The sequence below is a fragment of the Lissotriton vulgaris genome, chromosome 2_2 (genome assembly GCF_964263255.1).
Source record: "Lissotriton vulgaris chromosome 2_2, aLisVul1.2, whole genome shotgun sequence".
Taxonomy (NCBI): Eukaryota; Metazoa; Chordata; class Amphibia; order Caudata; family Salamandridae; genus Lissotriton; species Lissotriton vulgaris.
In genome coordinates, this window is record NC_141688.1 from 240,586,141 (window position 1) to 240,608,743 (window position 22,603).

Sequence of the window (22,603 nt, forward strand, 5' to 3'; positions counted from 1 at the left end):
GGGCTTACTGCAGTGGGCAAAGATATGTCCACATCATATAGGAGAACTGCCTGTGTGGGGATTCTGACTAGGCCAGATTCCACCTCAGTACCCAGGGTCAACCCTACTAAACCCTTTGGCTGTGTACCACCACTGCTGACTGTACTAGGGGGTGCAGTTGCTTTAGGAGCTGCAGTGGTGGGGACTGGATTTTTCTTAGTGCATTCACTGCCCCAGTGTGAAACTGATTTGCAGGTATTACACCAAGGTTTCTTTGGGCCATCGTTCTTCTTTTTCTTGTTTCCATTTTGGGAACCCCCCTCCTTATTGCTAGTTTGGGGGCCTGAAGACTTCTGGTCCTTTTCTTTATCTTTCTGATTCCCACCCTTCTGGTCTGTTGTCTTCTGGTCACCTTGGTTCTGGTTTTTCTGCTTAATCCTTGTTCTGACCCATTTGTCTGCCTTCTTTCCCAATTCTTGGGGAGAGGTCAAATCAGAGTCAACAAGGTATTGATGCAACAGCTGGTTCTGACAGTTATTAAGGATCTGTTCTCTCATCATAAGATTGTACAATCCTGTATAGTCTGAAACTTTACTTCCCTGCAGCCAACCCTCCAGAGCCTTAGTGGCACAATCTACAAAATCAGTCCAGTCCTGAGTCTGTGCTTTTTGGGTGTCTCTGAACAACAACCTGTATTGCTCAGTGGTTAGGCCAAACCCTTCAATAAGAGCACTCTTCAGAACAGAGTAGTTTTTGGCATCCTCAGGTCTAACAGTGAGGAGCCTGTCCCTCCCTTTCTCAGAAAAGGAGTACCATAAAATTGCTGCCCACTGATCCTCAGGGACCTGCTGTACCATGCAGGCCCTCTCAAGAGCAGTCATCCATTTGTGGATATCATCCCCTTCCTTGTAGGGGGGCACAATTTTTGTCAGGTTTCTATTGTCATAGGCCCTGTCTTTTTCTTTAGGAACTTTGCTGCCACCAGTGGCATCTAAGCCACTTATTTTCTGTTCCCTAGCCAAGGTAAGTTTAGCTTGAGCTAAGGTCAGTTTAGCTTGAGCCAGAGCTACCTCCTCCCTCTCTATCTGGAGTTGGACAGCCCTCATCCTGGCCCTATGCTCTTTTCTCTGGGAGGAAGTCATTCCTCTTTGAGATTCTCTTGAGGCACTAGAAAGGTGAGAGTCCCTTGACAGAGATCTCTCCCTTCTATTACCTGGGAGAATTTGGTTATGAGATCTGGAGTGGTGCTGGCCCTCTCCATTCCCATGTAGGTCCAAGTTGGCCTGGTTAAGCCTGGCAACCTGTACCTGGTTTCCCTGCTGATCCTGATCTTCAGGCTCTTCTACATCAGAGCCTTCCTCTTCCTCTTCCTCCTCCTCTTCTTCTGGAAGATTCTCATTCTCAGGGGAGTTTATCCCTTCACCTGAATCTAAGGGAGCCTGACTCACCTTATCTAGATCATCCTTTTCTAGGAGAGCTATTAGGGAAGGAATAGTAGGGCCTCTGCCCTTTTTTAGCCCCCTGGCTGTGCACAAGGCACTCAGGTCTTTGTGGCTAAGGTTGTCATATCTGGATGTTGTCCCTATAGGATCAACTTCTACAGGAGCAGAGCCTGAGGCTCTACCTGTATCAGACATGACTGCTAGTGAGGTGTAAGTGGTGCACTTACCTACACTAAGTGGTTTCCTACTGTACCTTGCTAGTGAGTTGTAGTCAGGGTGTGCTAATCCCTTTCATCTACAACTACTAAGTTCAGTAGAACTTAATATGCTAAGCTTTTGATTTATATGTACCTAGAGGTACTTGATGTGATCTTTCAATTTGATAAAGATTGCAATGGTAAAACAACAGCAAGCTCAAATCCGCACCGCTGCACACCAATGTGAGAAGTTGGCCTGATAGGTAGTGTTTCCAATTCTGGAACCACTGGTTATCAGTCCAAACAAACCCCAAAGATGTCAGGTTGTAAGTCAACCTTGTAGACAAGCTATCCTAGTGGTAGCATGGACTAAGCAGCCTTAAAGGCTTAACTTAAGAGGTCGTGTTAAGCGAGCTGTTTTACCACATACAATCCTGTAATCAAATGAAAGGACACCACACAAGTATATATTATAAAAATATATGTATTTATTTCTAAATTACTCCCCAGTACTCTTTATGAGGAAAGGGGCACAAGCGTTAAATCAAAAGCACTGTTACACATATAAAGTTGCACGTTTATGGATGAGGGCGGGTGGCCACTCAGACCATATATCAAAAAAGTGGTATAAGTAACAATTTACGAACAATGGTTAGGCCTAGGGCCTAGAGATTCGCTGGGAGCAGTCAGGACAAGCAATGAAGAAGTCGGGAGTAGCCCACAGGAGACGGGTGCAGCACGGAAAGTGCGGCGCGCACCAATGCACTGTCAATGGTGCGTAAAAGTCAGTTAAAGTGAATTAAAAGATACTTCCGCTGAACCTAGGAACACAAAACTTTAGACACAGACCCTAGAGGTGTGTACCAGTGTAAAGACACCGGCGTTGCAAAGTTACCTCACCCACAGGCCGTGGGTGCACAGGGTCGAAGTGGCGTCGGGTTCTGTCACGCAGGTTCTGGGTGCTTGGAGCTGTTGCAGCTGCAGGCACTGTGAAGCAGAAGTGTCCGGTGCGATCCAAGGGTGGATCGAAGTAGAAAAGTACCTGAAAGCAGAGGGGACAGAGTCTGGGTCACTCAGCAGTGACCAGGGTGGAACCAGGACGGAACCAGGCAATGTCGGGCGCAATCAGGCGGTTGTCGATAGGCTTCTCTCGGCTGTCACGTGGGCTCTGGGGCATCTGCGACGTCCAGGAGCAGGTCACGATCTGTCCCACGTAGGCTCTCGCCGTCAGCACCGTCGGCTTGAAGATTGTAGCAAACAGCACTTGGCAAAAGCAATCCACGCGGAACCAGGAGATTGCTTATCACTCGAACCAGGAGGGTCAGAGTGGGTGCTCCTTTTCACAGGAGCTGGTGCAGATCTGGAGCAACCAGAAAAGCAAGTCGGATTTCAAAGTTCGTCGGCACAGGGGCCACAAGCCAGCTGGCAAGTGACCGGGCCAACGCGTCAAGCGCACACAAGCAGAAGGGCCCCACGCAGCACTCAGCGAGTGTGGAGGGGTGAGCTTTGGTGCAAGTGGAGCTCGGGGCTGGGGCTTCTCAAACCCCGGTGTACAGCTTCGAGGGTCACTCGTGGGCCGCACGGTCAGCGTCTCGTGGCCTTTTCAAGATGGCGTGCCCCACGCTTCCGGTCGCCTCCACGGGTCTCAGCTCTGCAGGGACTGTGGATCGGGCAGGTAGAAGGCAGGCAAGCTTAATCTCGTCGATCTCTGTCGCTCTAGTTCCGGCGGGAACTGCAACAAAGCAAGGGTCGAGGGCTGGATGGTGCCTGTTTGCACAGGGTGGTCACTCCTTGACCACAAGGGAGATTCTTCAGTCTTCTCACGTCGTGTAGAAAGTCGAAGGGTCCAGATTTCGTTTCTTATGTTTCTTCAGGATGATCTGAGGTCCGTTGGGACTGCTCCCCCTCTTATTCGAATCTAGGGGGTTGGACATCCTGCTAGGTCCCCTCCTATGGGTGGGACCTAGGAAGGGGGTGGCTACACCCTTCTCCTTTGATCCTGGCCGCGCTGGGACAGGGGCTGGGAGGCCCCAGAACCGGTTTGGCCGGATCCTGCAAGGGGCAGCCTTGTGCTCCCCAGGCAGTGTCTGGTTTCATTGAAACCTCCCTACTCCAATCCACTATCTCCTGTCTGGGGTGGTTTGACACCGCCCTGTGACAGGAAACTCTTTGTCCAGGCCTCCTCTGCCGGGTTTCGGTCAGCAGCAGGAGGTCAGACCCGTGTCTGTGGCAGGGGCATCCATTTTGTGGATCTGAGGCTCATTTTAAATCAACCGCGTTTCAGTAAAGTAACATGTCTTCTCCCTCTAGAAGGGTGGAATGCTACCCCCGTCGCCAGAACTGGCGAGGGGGTAGTATTCCAATTCGTATGACACCTTACACGACATGTTTTGATAAAGCCAAACCAAAGTTGCTATATAACCGCGAGGATTATAATGCGCTTAAGAGTATATGGTATGGCATTATCCCGGATCAGCTTAGGGAGTTGTTCCCGACAGCTGCAGACAGGCTCAGCTCACGCCAGAGCACCATCTCACATAAAACCACGCACTCTGCCTCCAGGATTGATGAGGCCTTCCATAGGAGTGGCTTACAGGCTATATATGTGTCCAGATATAGGTTTAGATATAGGTATACTATATCTAAGCAAGGGGTGATTACACCCACTTGCCCCAGCTGAGTGATCAGCCAGTTGTGTCAATTTAAGAACCAGCCAGGGGTGGCAAAAGCTATGCTTCAGCCCCTGGTAGGCCTTGGTGGCACCTATGCCCTGGGCACCTATAGTGCATGGTACAGGGGCTGACAAGGAGTCCATTTCCAATTGTGGTATGTACCTATAGCACATGTATTATGAATTTAGAGAGAGAACAGCAGGCTGGGGGTCTGATTAGCAGGCCCACAGCCTCAGTAAGTCGAAAACCAGTGAAGCAAAAAGCAAAAATTGGGGTGACCATAGGATAGCAGACCCTACTCTCCTACATGTGTCATCATGTGTCATGTGGTGTCATGTGGTGTCATGTGGTATCATGTGGTATCATGTGTCATGTGGTGTCATGTTGTGTCATGTGTTATCATGTGTCATGTGGTATCTTGTGGTGTCATGTGGTGTTGTGTCGTCATGTGTCACTTGTCGTCATGTGTCATCATGTGTCATGTGGTGTCCTGTGGTGTCATGTGTTGTCATGTGTCGTCATGTGTCGTCATGTGGTGTCATGTGTCATCATGTGTCATCATGTGTCATGTGGTGTCATGTGTCATCATGTATCATGTGTCGTCATGTGTCGTCATGTGTCGTCATGTATCATCATGTGTCATCATGTGGTGTCATTTGTCATGAGGTGTCATGTGTCGTCATGTGTCGTCATGTGTTGTGATGTGTTGTCATGCGTCATGTGGTGTCATGTGTCATCATGTGTCATGTGTCGTCATGTGTCATCATGTGCCATCATGTATCATGTGTCGTCATGTGGTGTCGTTTGTCATGTGGTGTCATTTGTCATCATGTGTCATCATGTGGTGTCATGTGGTGTCATGTGGTGTCATGTGGTGTCATGTGGTGTCATGTGGTGTCATGTGTCATGTGTCATCGTGTGGTGTCATGTGTCGTCATGTGTCATCATGTGTCATGTGGTGTCATGTGGTGTCATGTGGTGTCATGTGTCATGTGGTGTCATGTGGTGTCATGTGTTATCATGTGTTATGTGGTATCTTGTGGTGTCATGTGTTGTCATGTGTCATCATGTGTCATCATGTGTCGTCATGTGGTGTCATGTGTCATCATGTGTCATGTGGGTCATGTGGTGTCATGTGGTGTCATGTGTCGTCATGTGGTGTCATGTGGTATCTTGTGGTGTCATGTTGTGTTGTGTCATCATGTGAATTGTCGTCATGTGTCATCATGTGTTGTCATGTGTCGTTATGTGGTGTCATGTGGTGTCATGTGGTTTAATGTGTCATGTGGTGTCATGTGGTGTCTTGTGGTGTCATGTGGTGTCATGTGCCATGTGTCATCATGTGTCATCATATGTTGCCATGTGTTGTCATGTATCATGTGGAGTCATGTGGTGTCATGTGTCATCATGTGTCAAGTGTCATGTGGTGTCATGTGTCATCATGTGTCATCATGTGTCATGTGTCATCATGTGTAATGTGGTGTCATGTGTCATCATGTGTCATGTGGTGTCATGTGGTATCATGTGTCATGTGTCATCATGTGTCGTCATGTGTCGTCATGTGTCATCATGTGGTGCCATGTGGTGTCATGTGGTATCATGTGGTGTCATGTGTCATCAGGTGTCATGTGTCATCATGTGTTATCATGTGTCATCATGTGGTGTCATGTGGTGCCATGTGGTGTCATGTGGTGTCATGTGTCATGTGTCATTTGGTGTCATGTGCCATGCATCATCATGTGTCATCATATGTTGCCATGTGTTGTCATGTATCATGTGGAGTCATGTGGTGTCATGTGTCATCATGTGTCAAGTGTCATGTGGTGTCATGTGTCATCATGTGTCATCATGTGTCATGTGTCATCATGTGTCATGTGGTGTCATGTGTCATCATGTGTCATGTGGTGTCATGTGTCGTCATGTTTCATCATGTGTCATCATGTGTCGTCATGTGGTGTCATGTGTCATCATTTGTCATGTGGTGTCATGTATTGTATTGTGTCATGTAGTATCATGTGTCATCATGTATCATCATGTGTCGTCATGTGGTGTCATTTGTCATGTGGTGTCATGTGTCATCATGTGTCATGTGGGTCATGTGGTGTAAAGTATTGTCATGTGTCATGTGTCATGTGGGTCATGTGGGTCATGTGGTGTCGTGTCATCATGTGTCATGTGTTGTCATGTGTCATCATGTGTCATGTGTCGTCATGTGTCGTCATGTGTCATCATGTGTTGTCATGTGTCGCCATGTGCCATCAAGTGTCAAGTGGTGTCATGTGCCATCAAGTGTCAAGTGGTGTCATGTGCCATCAAGTGTCGTGTGGGTCATGAGGTATCATGTGTCATCATGTGTCATCATGTGTCATCATGTGGTGTCATGTGGTATCATGTGGTGTCATGTGGTGTCATGTGTCATCGTGTGTCATGTGTCGTCATGTGTCATCATGTGGTGCCATGTGGTGTCATGTGGTATCATGTGGTGCCATGTGTCATCATGTGTCATGTGTTGTCATGTGTCATCATGTGTCATGTGGGTCATGTGGTGTCATGTGTCATCATGTGTCATCATGTGTCATCATGTGTCATCATGTGTCATCATGTTTCATGTGGTGTCATGTGGTATCATGTGGTGTCATGTGTCATCGTGTGTCATCATGTGTCGTCATGTGTCATCATGTGGTGCCTTGTGGTGTCATGTGGTATCATGTGGTGTCATGTGTCATCATGTGTCATCATGTGTGTTAGAAATGGGATCCCTGGCTGGCCAGGGCTTGCGCCAAAGTCAGTCAGAGACCACCACTCCTAAGTCAGGGCAAGGGAGTAACACGCCAAGATAACCCCTGCTCACCCTCTAGGTAACGTGGCGCGAGCAGCAAGGCTTGGAGGCGATATGAGTTAAGTATTTGCGCACGCACCCCAGCAACAACACCCAAGGCCCACCACAAAGGAAACTCCACACAAGGTTATATATAAAAATAGCCTTTGTATTACACCAAAACACATTAGATAAAAACACACACTTTACAATGTGCCAACAGGCACGGGCAGAATTTACAAGGGATATGTACAAGACAGGGCCACCTGGACCACTGTCAGGAATCTGCACTTTTAGAACTTAGAATACAATACGTGTAGGCCTAGAATTTAGAACATAGCACATAGAATGTAAAACTGTAGCACATAAATAACATATAACCAGTCACTACTGGTACCACATGAGCACCACCTATGCAATCCTCACTACCTTAGGAGATTACACTAGGGAACCTGGGCTCTGCTAGCACCACCTGTACTAGCAAGAAGGAAACCACCTAAGTATCGCTATACCTGTAGGGGTCTAAGGAGGGAAACTCATGATGCATCACAATACATTCAGAGGTGTAAAAGCAACAACACACATGATGAATAAACTACCAATTCAGAGGTGTAAAGGAAGGAAAACACATGATGCATCAACAATACATTCAGAGGTGTAGAAACCACAACAGCGCAAAATCCACATTAACCACCACCTGTGGCAGTCCCTGTGTCCAAATGTCAGGGCCTAAACGTGGCAGCTGCCCACAAAGTGCTGGGCAGCTGAGGGACAGAACAGGGGGCCTAAACGCTGCAGCTGGCACTAAGTGCTGGGCAGCTGGAAGGCCAGGGTAGGGAAAGGAGTGCGCCCACTCCTAAGTCCAGAACATGCCCCTTTAAGAAAGAAACCTAAACGGTGCAGCTGCGCACTAATTGCTGGGCAGCTGGAAAACAAATCTGCGACAGGGGCCCTCACTAGCCCCTCAGGAACACTGCACCCAAAACGTTGGAGCCCTTCAGGAGCCTCTCATGGCTTGTGAAACACTGCGGGCGGGGAGCCTCGTGGGCTCGAGGTAATGCCACTGAACAACGTAGGAGCCACGCTCGGGGGGCTCAAACACAAGGTTTGCCCCGGAGCCTCTCGGGCTCCTAATAAACAAATCAATGCCCCAGGTATGATGGCGTCCCTTCTCTGGGTACTCGAGGTGCCAAAATGCTCCTGGAAGCCTCGTGGCTCTCAAACAAATAGGCCCCACACGGTGGAGCCTCCGCGGCCCTGAAACAATCAAGTGCCCCTAGGAACCTCCTCGGGGACTCAGAACCAGGGGGGGGCCAGAGGAATGGCCCACGGGGATGCCTGCACTCACCGGCTGTGTGGGAGGCGGCGTCTCCTCTCGCGGCTCTCTACTGCTGGGATGCGCCCGGACTTTGCCTCTTCTCCCTCGGCTGGGGGCGCGTGCAATGGGGCGCAGAGTAGGCTCCTGCCAGCCCCGGTGCTCAAAAATAGCCGCGACTCTCATCTTTCCCTTTCCCGGCGGCAGCGGGCAGCCAATCGTGGCGCGGCAGTGGGCGGGACTTCCCTCCAAAACCGGAAGTCCCGCCCCACGTCAGGCACCGTAGTGCTTGGCTTCCTGTTTTGCGGCGCTCGGGCCGCGGCGGATAACACTTGGGCATAACTGAGGGGTGGCACCCTCAAAGTGAAAAATAAACGTAGAAGCGAGGTGGGCACTCGCTAGGGCAGCCATTAGCAGGATGGCACCTGCAAAGCAAAATAAAGCGCTTTCAGCGCAAGGGGAAAGATAGAGCGCTCCCAAGCGCTAGAGTAAAGAAAAAGCGCTTCCAAGCGCTTTGTGAAGGAATCCAGGGCCCGAGGCGCTAGAGAAGCCCACAGTCCTTCAGGAGTCCAGGGGCTAGGCAGGGCCCAGGGGAGGCAAGCCTTCCCCGGGCCCAAGCAGCAGCAGACCCCTGGCAGATTCAAGCAGCAAACAAGAACATTTTCATGGGGTCACAGCCCCTCTTTTATACACCTTTTCTTTTGTCTGTAGGTGCAGGGTGGGGGCAGAACCAGTCGCAGCTGGTCTGTGAGCACTGTTGATGGCTCAACCACCCCTTTCATTCATCAGGCAGGCTAGGGTCATCAGTCGCCCCACAGGGGGCGGAGCCAGAATTGTGTGGGGGAAACCCAGCCTCATTCAGGACACAGGCGCAGCCCCTCCCTCACATCAGCATGCTAATCTCTCCATACACCACCGGGGCAGACCCACACAGACTTCCTGGAGCCTGGCATCCCAGCCAGCTGCAGCCAATCCTAATATGCCAACTCCTAGAAGTCCAAAAAACAACTAAGGGTTGGCTCTGATCAGCAAGGCTGAGCCATAACAGTAACTAACAAGAGAGAATTGCCAATGCTGATAAACAAACAGTTCGTGTATTTTTTTTTTTTTTTTTTTAAATAAAGTACATGAAGTGAAATTCAAGACCAATAGCTAATTAATAACTTTTATTCTTCTTAAGAGTTTTAACAACACAACAAGTCATACATTTAACGATTGCATATTCCAAAAAATCACACAAAAAAACATATTAAACAGGGGAAGGGTATTCAGGAATCATTCAGCATATCACACATATCCCAGACATACACAGTACAACCATTCGAGGGAAAAAAGGGTACAATTGCTAAAAGCAATACAAAAAAGTTTTTCAATATTTACAAAATAGCACAAGCTGAAACAAGAAAGGAAATAGAGAAAAGAAGCCAGGGTCTGCGAGGTACTTCACAACCTAGTTGCTTAATAATTAATCTAATAAACAGTACATTCCTATGAAAAAAGGTTATATGTTATTTGAAACAGGTAATGTACAAGAAAATGAGGACAAGCAAACAACACTAATTCATAACATCCGTGCTTGTCACTGTTGCAGACAACTGTATGGCTATGGCCTACGCGTTTCGAATCCCATTGGGTCGTGGGGATTCTCTTCAGGGCCTGGGGTTTTTTTCTAGAAAAAATAAAGAGAAAACCAGAAAAGGTAAAGAATTACCACATACTCCAATTTTTAAATAGAACCACATCAGGCGCTTAACTCAGTGACCACCCCTTGTCCACAGAAACTTACCAAAGGGCAACAGTAAGCGAAACTTGGTGGGGCCTCAACTTTATACTCAGATGGAATATGCCAGAATCTGGAAGGGTTAAAACATAGCTAGAGTCAGGGAATTCAAAGCAAGAATGGATGCTGTCGGCGGAACTGGGGGCTGTACAATTACTCACTTTCATAAGAGAGAATATCACGGAGGAGAGAACACAGTGGAGACCTGTGAGGGAATGACCGTATAGTGCATCAGTACAACCTCTTTTAGATGAGTCAAAGAAGTAATGGTAGCAAATGTGCAGTTGGTCTCACCTATTAATTATGTAGCTAAAAGTTCATTTGAGCCGAGGGTAGAAGAAAGTCGAGCTTCTAAAGAAAATCTTGTGTGGTAAAAAACAGGGGCAACTTGCACCTTTCGGTCCGTTTAACAGTTGAGCACTATAAAAAATAATAATAACCCAAGAGAGAAAGCAATTTAGCATGTAGTCAGGCGACAGAGTTGCAAACAGTAATTGTTTACACCGGGCGGCATCTTACCGCGTGAATCAGCAACACTCGAGGGTTTAAGCCGGGTTGGTAACAGATTGTATATTTTAGTCCGTAAAACGTGTAGACCAGTCTGAAAGAAACAAATAGTGGATACGATTCAACAAACTGTCGAGCAACTTTGTAGCAGACAGTAGTTTCACGAAGGACGGCGTCTTACCACGAGAGAAAGCGCAACACTCGGAGATCTGCTCCGTTAAGGTTGATACAATGTAGCCCAGAACAGCTCCGGGAAAGTTGATACAATGTGGCCCTGGGCGGGCGCCTGGAAAAAATGACAGGATGCGTGTGAATAGTTTAAACGTGGTCTTTAAACGGGGAAATTACTGCAAGTGCTAAAGGCGCTTACCGGCATATCAATTGCCCATAATCCGGCAAAACTGGTTGGAAGTATTTAACTACAAAGGAGACAAAAAAAGGGGGGGAAAACGTGAACTAAACCATTCAAAAAACGGGTCAAATACCGGCGAGGTTTTGCACAGCAAAGTACTTACAAAAGAGTTCTAAGTCAGTTCCTAAAACTCGGCGGCAACAAAGCGGTCAGCACCGGTCACTGGCTCCTGCGGGATAGCAAGTCTTGGCTAAACTGTTCTCTCTTTATATATTTTCCTGGTGGGGCGATCCGCCCACAGCTTAAACCAGGGAAGAAGGTAAAACGTGGACCGGAATGGAAGACTCCAGGGTAACAGCCTAGCTGAAAGAATAAAGGCCCAGTAGCACGAATTACAGCTTGAAAATTTCACTCAATTCATTGAGCCCCGATACTGCAGTATCAAATTTAACTATAAGAAGGGCTTCACGTTTAGACAGAGCTAGATTGAGATCTCCTCCACGGGGGTTTTTTTCTATTTTAGAGATCACCGTCCACTTTAGGTCAGTGACTCGGTGTTGCAGTCGTGTCCAATGTAGCACCAAAGGGGCATTCTCAACTTTGTTTTTGATCCTAGATTTGTGCTGTGAGATCCGCTGCCGGACCTCTTGGTTAGTCTTGCCTATATATAGTAGCTGGCAGGGGCATGTAATGCCATAGACAACAAACTTGCTTTTGCAGTTGCTTACAGTATCATGTTTCCAAGATATCCCGTTGTGCTGGAACAAAGAACCTTCCACAGTGGATTCACAGCACAGACAAGTGCCACACCTGTGATGACCGAGGATGGGAGGCATCCCCATCATCTGGCGTAAAGTTAAAGTTTTAGGGACAGGCATGGCTGCTCGGACTATGTGGTTGGCAATATTGTTTTCTTTTTTGAATGCAAATAGGGGCTCATTCACGAGGCTGTCATCTAAATCCTTTATCAGATGCCAACTTTGTTTTATGATTTTCTTCAGCCGATTGGCATTAGGACAAAAAGTCGTGACGCATACCTGCTTTTTTAAATTTGATTTTGGTTTGCGTTCAAGAAGTGTCTCTCGTGGGGTCCATTGGGCTCTCCTAAGGCAGTTTTTTACAAGTTTTTTTGGGTAACCCCTCTCACACAGCTTAGATGTTAAGTTTTCTGAGTGTAATTTGAAATCATCTGTAAAGGTACAGTTTCTGCGAACACGCAGGAACTGACCGTAAGGGAGATTTTCTTTTAGATTGCGTGGGTGGTTACTATTAAACATCAGCGACTTGTTACGGTCAGTTGGTTTAATAAATAAGGAGGTGGCCAATTTCCCTTCAACAGGGAAGACCTCCACGTCGAGGAACGCAATCCTATTATTAGATTCAGAGATGCTGAACTTTATGTCGGCAGTCCTGGCATTAAGCCATTGATGGAAGTTAGTAAGGGTGTCGCTATCACCTGTCCATGTCATAAAAATATCGTCAATAAAACGGAGCCAAGCTCCGATGTATTGACTGAAAGGATTGTTGTTATAGATGTATGCATTCTCGTACATATCCATAAACAATACTGCCAATTCTGGGGCAAAGGGGCAGCCCATGGCTACCCCCTTGACTTGGTAGTAAAATTCACCATTAAAACAGAAGTAATTCTTTTTTAATGCGAATGTAGCCAGATCCACAATGAATTTGGTAGGCACACGCATGGGCCTAGGTCTAGAATCAAGGGAATGGGAGAGAACTGCTATAGCCTCATCCTGAGGAATCTGGGTGTATAAAGCAGTTACATCTAAGGTAACTAGTCTGTCTCTGCCTTCACTGAAATCAATGTTTTCTAGTTTTTTGATAAAATCAGTGGTGTCTTGTAGGTAAGATTTAACCTGGATCATAAAGTCTTTAAGAAAAAAATCAACATATTTGGATGCCGGCTCTAGTACAGAACCGCATCCTGCCACGATGGGTCTGCCTGGAGGATGGTCAGGATCTTTATGTATTTTGGGCAGTATGTAAAACATGGGGATTTTGGGATGTTTAGTTTTCAGATATTCAAATTCTTTGGGGCCAACAAAACCTAGGTCAAAGCCTTCCTGCACAAGTGCGAAAAGTTCGTTTTGAAGGTCCGTGGTCGGGTCTTTATTGATCTTTCTGTAGCAGGTAGGGTCCTGTAGTTGCTTCATGATTTCAGAGGTGTAGTCCTGGCTGTCCCATACTACGATAGCACCGCCCTTGTCGGCCTGCTTAATGATAACGGTGTTATCATTTTTCAAGTTGTTTAGAGCCGTCATTTGGTTTTTAGTGGTATTATATTTAATGTATTTCTTTTCTTTTTCCATAGCTGTTATGGCAGACAATACACTTTTCTCAAAGATCAAAAGGTTTTTTGGAACTTTGTTCGCTGGCGTGCAAAAGGTGGACTTATTCCTTAGGCCTGTGACCTCCGAATGCTGGGGGATGGGGTTTTCACCAAAAAACAAAGTCAGACGTAATTTTCTACAAAATTCAATGAATTCTGACTTCATTTTCACGAAGTCAGTCCTTTTTGAGGGAACGAATGACAATCCTTTGGCTAGGATGCTTTCCTCGTCTGGTGTGAGAACAGGGGTATGTATTCTCTAATGAAAAACCTTTTTTATCTTTTTCGAATTGGTTGGATTTTTGAGTTATAGTGTGGTCTTTAAACTCTTGTATTTCTTTGGCAACCTTTTCCAAGAGGGCCTTCGCGTCTGCTATAGTAGGATTCCCACTAATTTCGGACTCTAATTTCGCAATTTCGGCTAATTCCTCTTTAGATATTCTGACAGCTGTCTCAACTGTCAGCATCATAAGGTCTCTGCTACATTTGGTTTCTATCATGGAGAAACCTTTTTTGAATATCGGGTCCTCTGTAAAAATTACAGGAATGTTCTTAATTTGAAGACCAGCCGGGATGGTGCCTTCTCGGAGGTGCTGCAACAAAAAATGACCATGAAGGTCTGTCCTGATCTGCTTCTTTTTCAAACGAATGAGTTTATCTGATTCGTTGGAAGTGGTAGCTGTCTCACTTAAGGTGACTGAGGAGAAAACAGGAGGGTCACTGAGGAAGCTTCTAATGTGGTCTTCTGAGTAAGCGAAGGTGTCTTTCTCTGCCATTTACTCTATGGAGAAAAGAAAGAAAAGAAGAAGAAAAGGGATTTAGTAACATATAACAACACTGCAGGAAAGCACAAAACCCAGGGAGTTTTCGAAGGGTAAAGTCAAAGAAAGGAGGCACCTAGTCAACCTTTGATCCAAAATTTAATGGACAAACAAGAGACCTCGCGAGCCAGCGCCCGCTATATTAACCAAAAAACAATTTCTCTATTTCCTTTCTTGTTTCAGCTTGTGCTATTTTGTAAATATTGAAAAACTTTTTTGTATTGCTTTTAGCAATTGTACCCTTTTTTCCCTCGAATGGTTGTACTGTGTATGTCTGGGATATGTGTGATATGCTGAATGATTCCTGAATACCCTTCCCCTGTTTAATATGGTTTTTTGTGTTGTAGGAAGGTGGCTACCTGACTATGGTTACCCCAGATTTTTTGCCCTGTGTTTAGCTGGTTTTCGACTTAGTTGGCCTGGTTCCCTGCTAATCAGGGCCCCAGGCTATCTGCTCTCTCTGTAAAATGGATTCCATGTACCCTAGGTGCATAACTAGATTGGCTTGGGTCACCTTATCAGCCCCTGTACAGAGCACTATAGGTGCCCAGGGCATAGGTGCATCCAAGGCCTACCAGGGGCTGCAGCATATCTTTTGCCACCCCTGGCTGGCTATCTAAATTGACACAACTGGCTGATCACTCAGCTGGGGCAAGTGGGTGTAATCACCCCTTGCTTAGATATAGTATACCTATATCTAAACCTATATCTGGACACATATATAGCCTGTAAGCCACTCCTATGGAAGGCCTCATCAATCCTGGAGGCAGAGTGCGTGGTTTTATGTGAGATGGTGCTCTGGCATGAGCTGAGCCTGTCTGCAGCTGTCGGGAACAACTCCCTAAGCTGATCCGGGATAATGCCAAACCATATACTATTAAGTGCATTATAATCCTCGCGGTTATATGTTAACTTTGGTTTGGCTTTATCAAAACATGTCGTGTAAGGTGTCATACGAATTGGAATACTACCCCCTCGCCAGTCCTGGCGACGGGGGTAGCATTCCACCCCTCTAGAGGGGACGACATGTTACTTTTGCTAAAATGCGGTTGATTTTTAAAAGAGCCTCAGATCCACAAAATGGATGCTTCTGCCACAGACACATGTCTGACCTCCTGCTGCTGACCGAAACTCAGCAGAGGAGGCCTGGACAAAGGATTTCCTGTCACAGGGAGGTGTGACACCACCCCAGACAGGAGATAGTGGATTGTAGCAGGGAGGTTTGAATGAAACCAGACAGTGCCTGGGGAGCACAAGGCTTCCCCTTGCATAATCCTGTCAAACCGGTTCTGGGGCAGCCCAGCCCCAGCTCCAGTGAGACCTGGACAAAGGAAAGGGGGTGTAACCACCCCCCTTCCTGGTCCCACCCATAGGGGAGGGACCTAGCAGGAGATCCACCCCTCAGATTGGAATAAGAGGGGGAGCAGTGCCAATGCAACTCAGATCATCCTGAAGAAACATAAGAAACGAAATCTGGACCCTTCGACTTTCTACACGACGTGAGAAGACTGAAGAATCTCCCTTGTGGTCAAGGAGTGACCACCCTGTGCAAACAGGCACCATCCAGCCCTCGACCCTTGCTTTGTTGCAGTTCCCGCCGGAACTCGAGCGACAGAGATCGACGAGATCAAGCTTGCCTGCCTTCTACCTGCCCGATCCACAGTCCCTGCAGAGCTGAGACCCGTGGAGGCGACCGGAAGCGTGGGGCACGCCATCTTGAAAAGGCCACGAGACGCTGACCGTGCAGCCCCCGAGTGACCCTCGAAGCTGTACACCGGGGTTTGAGAAGCCCCAGCCCCGAGCTCCACTTGCACCAAAGCTCACCCCTCCACACTCGACGAGTGCTGCGTGGGGCCCTTCTGCCTGTGTGTGCTCGACGCGTTGGCCCGGTCACTTGCCAGCTGGCTTGTGGCCCCTGTGCCGACGAACTTCGAAATACGACTTGCTTTTCTGGTTGCTCCAGATCTGCACCAGCTCCTGTAAAAAGGAGCACCCACTCTGACCCTCCTGGTTCGAGTGATAAGCAATCTCCCGGTTCTGCGTGGATTGCTTTTGCCAAGTGCTGTTTGCTACAATCTTCAAGCCGACGGTGCTGACGGCGAGAGCCTACGTGGGACAGATCGTGACCTGCTCCTGGACGTCGCAGATGCCCCAGAGCCCACGTGACAGCGGAGAGAAGCCTATCGACAACCGCCTGATTGCGCCCGACATTGCCTGGTTCCGTCCTGGTTCCACCCTGGTCACTGCTGAGTGACCCAGACTCTGTCCCCTCTGCTTTCAGGTACTTTTCTACTTCGATCCACCCTTGGATCGCACCGGACACTTCTGCTTCACAGCGCCTGCAGCTGCAACAGCTCCAAGCACCAAGAACCTGCGTGACAGAACCCGACGCCACTTCGACCCTCTGCATCCACGGCCTGTGGGTGAGGTAACTTTGCAACGCCGGTGTCCTTACACTGGCACACACCTCTAGGGTCTGTGTCTGAAGTTTTGTGTTCCTAGGTTCAGCGGAAGTATCATTTAATTCACTTTAACTAACTTTTACGCACCATTGACTTTACATTGGTGCGCGCCGCACTTTCCGTGCTGCACCCGTATCCTGTGGGCTACTCCCGACTTCTTCATTGCTTGTCCTGACTGCTCCCAGCGAATCTCTAGGCCCTAGGCCTAACCAATATTCGATAAGTGTTACTTATACCATTTTTTTAGTATATGGTCTGAGTGGCCCCCCGCCCTCAGCCATAATTGTGCCAACTTTATATGTTTAGCAGTGCTTTTGATTTAACGCTTGTGCCCCTTTCCTCATAAAGAGTACTGGGGAGTAATTTAGAAATAAATACATATATTTTTACAATATATACTTGTGTGGTGTCCTTTCATTTGATTACAGGATTGTATGTGGTAAAACAGCTCGCTTAACACGACCTCTTAAGTTAAGCCTTTAAGGCTGCTTAGTCCATGCTACCACTAGGATAGCTTGTCTACAAGGTTGACTTACAACCTGACATCTTTGGGGTTTGTTTGGACTGATACCCAGTGGTTCCAGAATTGGAAACACTACATATCAGGCCAACTTCTCACATTGGTGTGCAGCGGTGCGGATTTGAGCTTGCTGTTTGTTTTACCATTGCAATCTTTACATCAAATTGAAAGATCACATCAAGTACCTCTAGGTACATATAAATCAAAAGCTTAGCATATTAAGTTCTACTGAACTTAGTAGTTGTAGATTAAAGGGATTAGCACACCCTGACTACAACTCACTAGCAAGGTACAGTAGGAAAACACTCAGTGTAGGTAAGTGCATCACTTACACCTCACTAGCAGTCATGTCTGATACAGGTAGAGCCTCAGGCTCTGCTCCTGTAATAGTTGATCCTATAGGGACAACATCCAGATATGACAACCTTAGCCACAAAGACCTGAGTGCCTTGTGCACAGCCAGGGGGCTAAAAAAGGGCAGAGGCCCTACCATTCCTTCCCTAGTAGCTCTCCTAGAAAAGGATGACCTAGATAAGGTGAGTCAGGCTCCCTTAGAATCAGGTGAAGGGATACACTCCCCTGAGAATGAGGATCTTCCTGAAGATGAAGTAGAGGAGGAGGAAGAGGAAGAGGAAGGCTCTGATTTAGAAGAGCCTGAAGATCAGGATCAGAGGGGAAACCAGGTACAGGTTGCCAGGCTTAACCAGGCCAACCTGGACCTACATGAGAATGGAGAGGGCCAGCACCACTCCAGATCTCATAACCAAATTCTCCCAGGCAACAGGAGGGTGAGATCTCCATCAGGGGACTCTCATCTTTCTAGTGCCTCAAGAGAATCTCAAAGAGGGATGACTTCCTCCCAGAGAAAAGAGCATAGGGCCAGGATGAGGGCTGTCCAACTCCAAATAGAAAGGGAAGAGGTAGCCTTGGCTCAAGCTAAACTTGCTTTAGCAAGAGAAAGAAAATTGTGTGGCTTAGATGCCACTGGTGGCAGCAAAGTTCCTAAAGAGAAACCCAGGTCCTATGATAGTAGAAACCTGACAAAGATTGTGCCCCCCTATCAGGAAGGGGATGACATCCACAAATGGATGACTGCTCTGGAGAGAGCCTGCATGGTACAGCAGGTTCCTGAGGAACAGTGGGCAGCAATCTTATGGTACTCCTTTTCAGAGAAAGGGAGAGATAGGCTCCTCACTGTCAGACATGAGGATGCCAGCAATTACAAAGTCCTGAAGAGTGTTCTAATAGATGGGTTTGGCTTAACCACTGAACAGTACAGGTTAAAGTTCAGAGACACCCAGAAGACACAGACTCAGGACTGGACTGATTTTGTTGATTGTGCAACTAAGGCTCTGGAGGGTTGGCTAAATGGCAGCAAAGTACATGACTTCACAGGATTGTATAATTTGATTATGAGGGAGCAGATCCTAAGTAATTGTCAGAACCAGCTCTTACACCAGCACCTGGTGGACTCAGATTTGACCTCTCCCCAAGAATTGGGAAAGAGGGCAGATAAATGGGTCAGAACCAGGATTAGGCCTACGAATCAGGACAATAACCAGAAGAAGGAGTCTATCAAGCCTCAAGATAAGGGTGGGGATAAAAGTAAAGAAAAGACTTCCCCAGGGCCCCAAAATTCCAAGGAAATGGGTGGGCCCCGCGACACTTCTTCAACAGAGAAAAGGCCTTATTGTCATGCCTGTAAACAGGTTGGGCATTACAAAACAGACAACTGTTGTCCCAAGAATGGCAATAAAGAGAACATACCTCCAAAGCCAGCTCCAACACCTCCTGTTACTGTCAGCAGTAATCCCCCAGGAAGTGGGAGCACACCCAGGAGTCTGGGTGGGTTTACTTTTGGAGCCCAAGGGGACCCTGGCCTATCCAGGTCCCCATCCCCAAATGATCTTGTTTATCAGACTGGCATGGGGTTTGCCAACTTCTCTGTTTGCCCAAATACCTTGAGCAAATATAAACAAGAACCCATCATCAATGGTTTGAAAGTTGAAGCTTTTAGAGACACAGGGGCTAGCATCACCATGGTGGCTGACTGTATAGTCCCCTCTAAGCAACTTTTACCTGGTGCCACATACCAGGTAACAAACATTGATGGCATCCAAACAAATCATCCCATGGCAGTAGTAAGTCTCAGCTGGGGAGGTGTCATTGGCCCAAAGAGAGTGGCAGTGTCACCAAACTTGCCTGTAGACTGTCTACTGGGTAATGATTTGGAAATCTCAGCCTGGGCTGAGGTTGAACAGGAAATCCATTCTAGAATGGTAAATTCCAATGGAAAGGTTAGTGGGGCTGTACTGGCTATAGCCCCAATTCAAGATGTCCTTCCTGAAAGGGTTGGTAGGGCTGAGCAACTCTCTGCCCCATCTTTACCAGAAGCTCTTCCAAAACAGAATAGCAAAGCTGTTATGATAACAGCAGAAACCCAAACTGAGTCTCCTCCTGAAAAGGTTGGTGGGGCTGTGATGGCCACAGCCCAAACTCAAACAGATATGTGTGTTGTGAAGCCTGAAATGATGGATCACTCCACCCAAACTGAGAGCATGGAGGAGGAAGAGAAATCTCCCCCTCACCAGACAGTAGGACAGGATCAGCCTCCTCAGGGAACTGATCTTACCCCTGATGAAGGAACTGCCCCAGAGGTTGTTAGGCCTGGCCTGACAGAGCCTCTGATGGCAGTGGACCCTTCTCAGGTGGGATCCAGTCTGGAGCAGGTAACCTGCCCCTCTCTACCTTGCCTCAGTCAGCCCAGGGCTGCAGAGGACAAGAAGGACAGTGAGACCCAGAGGGCCCCCTGTCAAATAAAGCACCCCCGTCAACAGATTAGGGGCACCAAAACTAGTAGCCCTAGTAAGGTGAAAACTTTAAAAACTCCTGAGGGAGCCCCCTTAAAAGTAGTTAGGGACCTCCCACAGATGGATTCTGTTGGGCACAGCCAAACCTGGGACCCAAAGGGCCCAAACCTGAACTGTCCCTCCAGCAAACCAAACAGAGGGACCCAGCCTCCAGCTTTAGGTAGCCAGAGGTTGACCCTGAGAGCTCAGTACAACTCAGTTGAAGAAAGAAAGGCACACATGGTGGAAGATAATTGGAGGAAGTTGAGCCCAAAAATAGTGGAGCCTCACTTCAATACTCCATATCCAAACCAGCCTTTAACTTTGCATAAACACACCCAAGGTAGTGATTCCCTATGGTGGAGACCCTCTAATACCCCTAGGGTGAGGGACTGCTTAGTGGACCATGAGACAGGGGGTACCCATGCTAGTGCAGGTACTTCCTTATATGGCCACTCAGGCAATATAGGCTTACCTGGCCAAGGATAGCCTTATCTCCTTTCGTTTGGGGGGGGGTTATGTAGGAAGGTGGCTACCTGACTATGGTTACCCCAGATTTTTTGCCCTGTGTTTAGCTGGTTTTCGACTTAGTTGGCCTGGTTCCCTGCTAATCAGGGCCCCAGGCTATCTGCTCTCTCTGTAAAATGGATTCCATGTACCCTAGGTGCATAACTAGATTGGCTTGGGTCACCTTATCAGCCCCTGTACAGAGCACTATAGGTGCCCAGGGCATAGGTGCATCCAAGGCCTACCAGGGGCTGCAGCATATCTTTTGCCACCCCTGGCTGGCTATCTAAATTGACACAACTGGCTGATCACTCAGCTGGGGCAAGTGGGTGTAATCACCCCTTGCTTAGATATAGTATACCTATATCTAAACCTATATCTGGACACATATATAGCCTGTAAGCCACTCCTATGGAAGGCCTCATCAATCCTGGAGGCAGAGTGCGTGGTTTTATGTGAGATGGTGCTCTGGCATGAGCTGAGCCTGTCTGCAGCTGTCGGGAACAACTCCCTAAGCTGATCCGGGATAATGCCAAACCATATACTATTAAGTGCATTATAATCCTCGCGGTTATATGTTAACTTTGGTTTGGCTTTATCAAAACATGTCGTGTAAGGTGTCATACGAATTGGAATACTACCCCCTCGCCAGTCCTGGCGACGGGGGTAGCATTCCACCCCTCTAGAGGGGACGACATGTTACTTTTGCTAAAATGCGGTTGATTTTTAAAAGAGCCTCAGATCCACAAAATGGATGCTTCTGCCACAGACACATGTCTGACCTCCTGCTGCTGACCGAAACTCAGCAGAGGAGGCCTGGACAAAGGATTTCCTGTCACAGGGAGGTGTGACACCACCCCAGACAGGAGATAGTGGATTGTAGCAGGGAGGTTTGAATGAAACCAGACAGTGCCTGGGGAGCACAAGGCTTCCCCTTGCATAATCCTGTCAAACCGGTTCTGGGGCAGCCCAGCCCCAGCTCCAGTGAGACCTGGACAAAGGAAAGGGGGTGTAACCACCCCCCTTCCTGGTCCCACCCATAGGGGAGGGACCTAGCAGGAGATCCACCCCTCAGATTGGAATAAGAGGGGGAGCAGTGCCAATGCAACTCAGATCATCCTGAAGAAACATAAGAAACGAAATCTGGACCCTTCGACTTTCTACACGACGTGAGAAGACTGAAGAATCTCCCTTGTGGTCAAGGAGTGACCACCCTGTGCAAACAGGCACCATCCAGCCCTCGACCCTTGCTTTGTTGCAGTTCCCGCCGGAACTCGAGCGACAGAGATCGACGAGATCAAGCTTGCCTGCCTTCTACCTGCCCGATCCACAGTCCCTGCAGAGCTGAGACCCGTGGAGGCGACCGGAAGCGTGGGGCACGCCATCTTGAAAAGGCCACGAGACGCTGACCGTGCAGCCCCCGAGTGACCCTCGAAGCTGTACACCGGGGTTTGAGAAGCCCCAGCCCCGAGCTCCACTTGCACCAAAGCTCACCCCTCCACACTCGACGAGTGCTGCGTGGGGCCCTTCTGCCTGTGTGTGCTCGACGCGTTGGCCCGGTCACTTGCCAGCTGGCTTGTGGCCCCTGTGCCGACGAACTTCGAAATACGACTTGCTTTTCTGGTTGCTCCAGATCTGCACCAGCTCCTGTAAAAAGGAGCACCCACTCTGACCCTCCTGGTTCGAGTGATAAGCAATCTCCCGGTTCTGCGTGGATTGCTTTTGCCAAGTGCTGTTTGCTACAATCTTCAAGCCGACGGTGCTGACGGCGAGAGCCTACGTGGGACAGATCGTGACCTGCTCCTGGACGTCGCAGATGCCCCAGAGCCCACGTGACAGCGGAGAGAAGCCTATCGACAACCGCCTGATTGCGCCCGACATTGCCTGGTTCCGTCCTGGTTCCACCCTGGTCACTGCTGAGTGACCCAGACTCTGTCCCCTCTGCTTTCAGGTACTTTTCTACTTCGATCCACCCTTGGATCGCACCGGACACTTCTGCTTCACAGCGCCTGCAGCTGCAACAGCTCCAAGC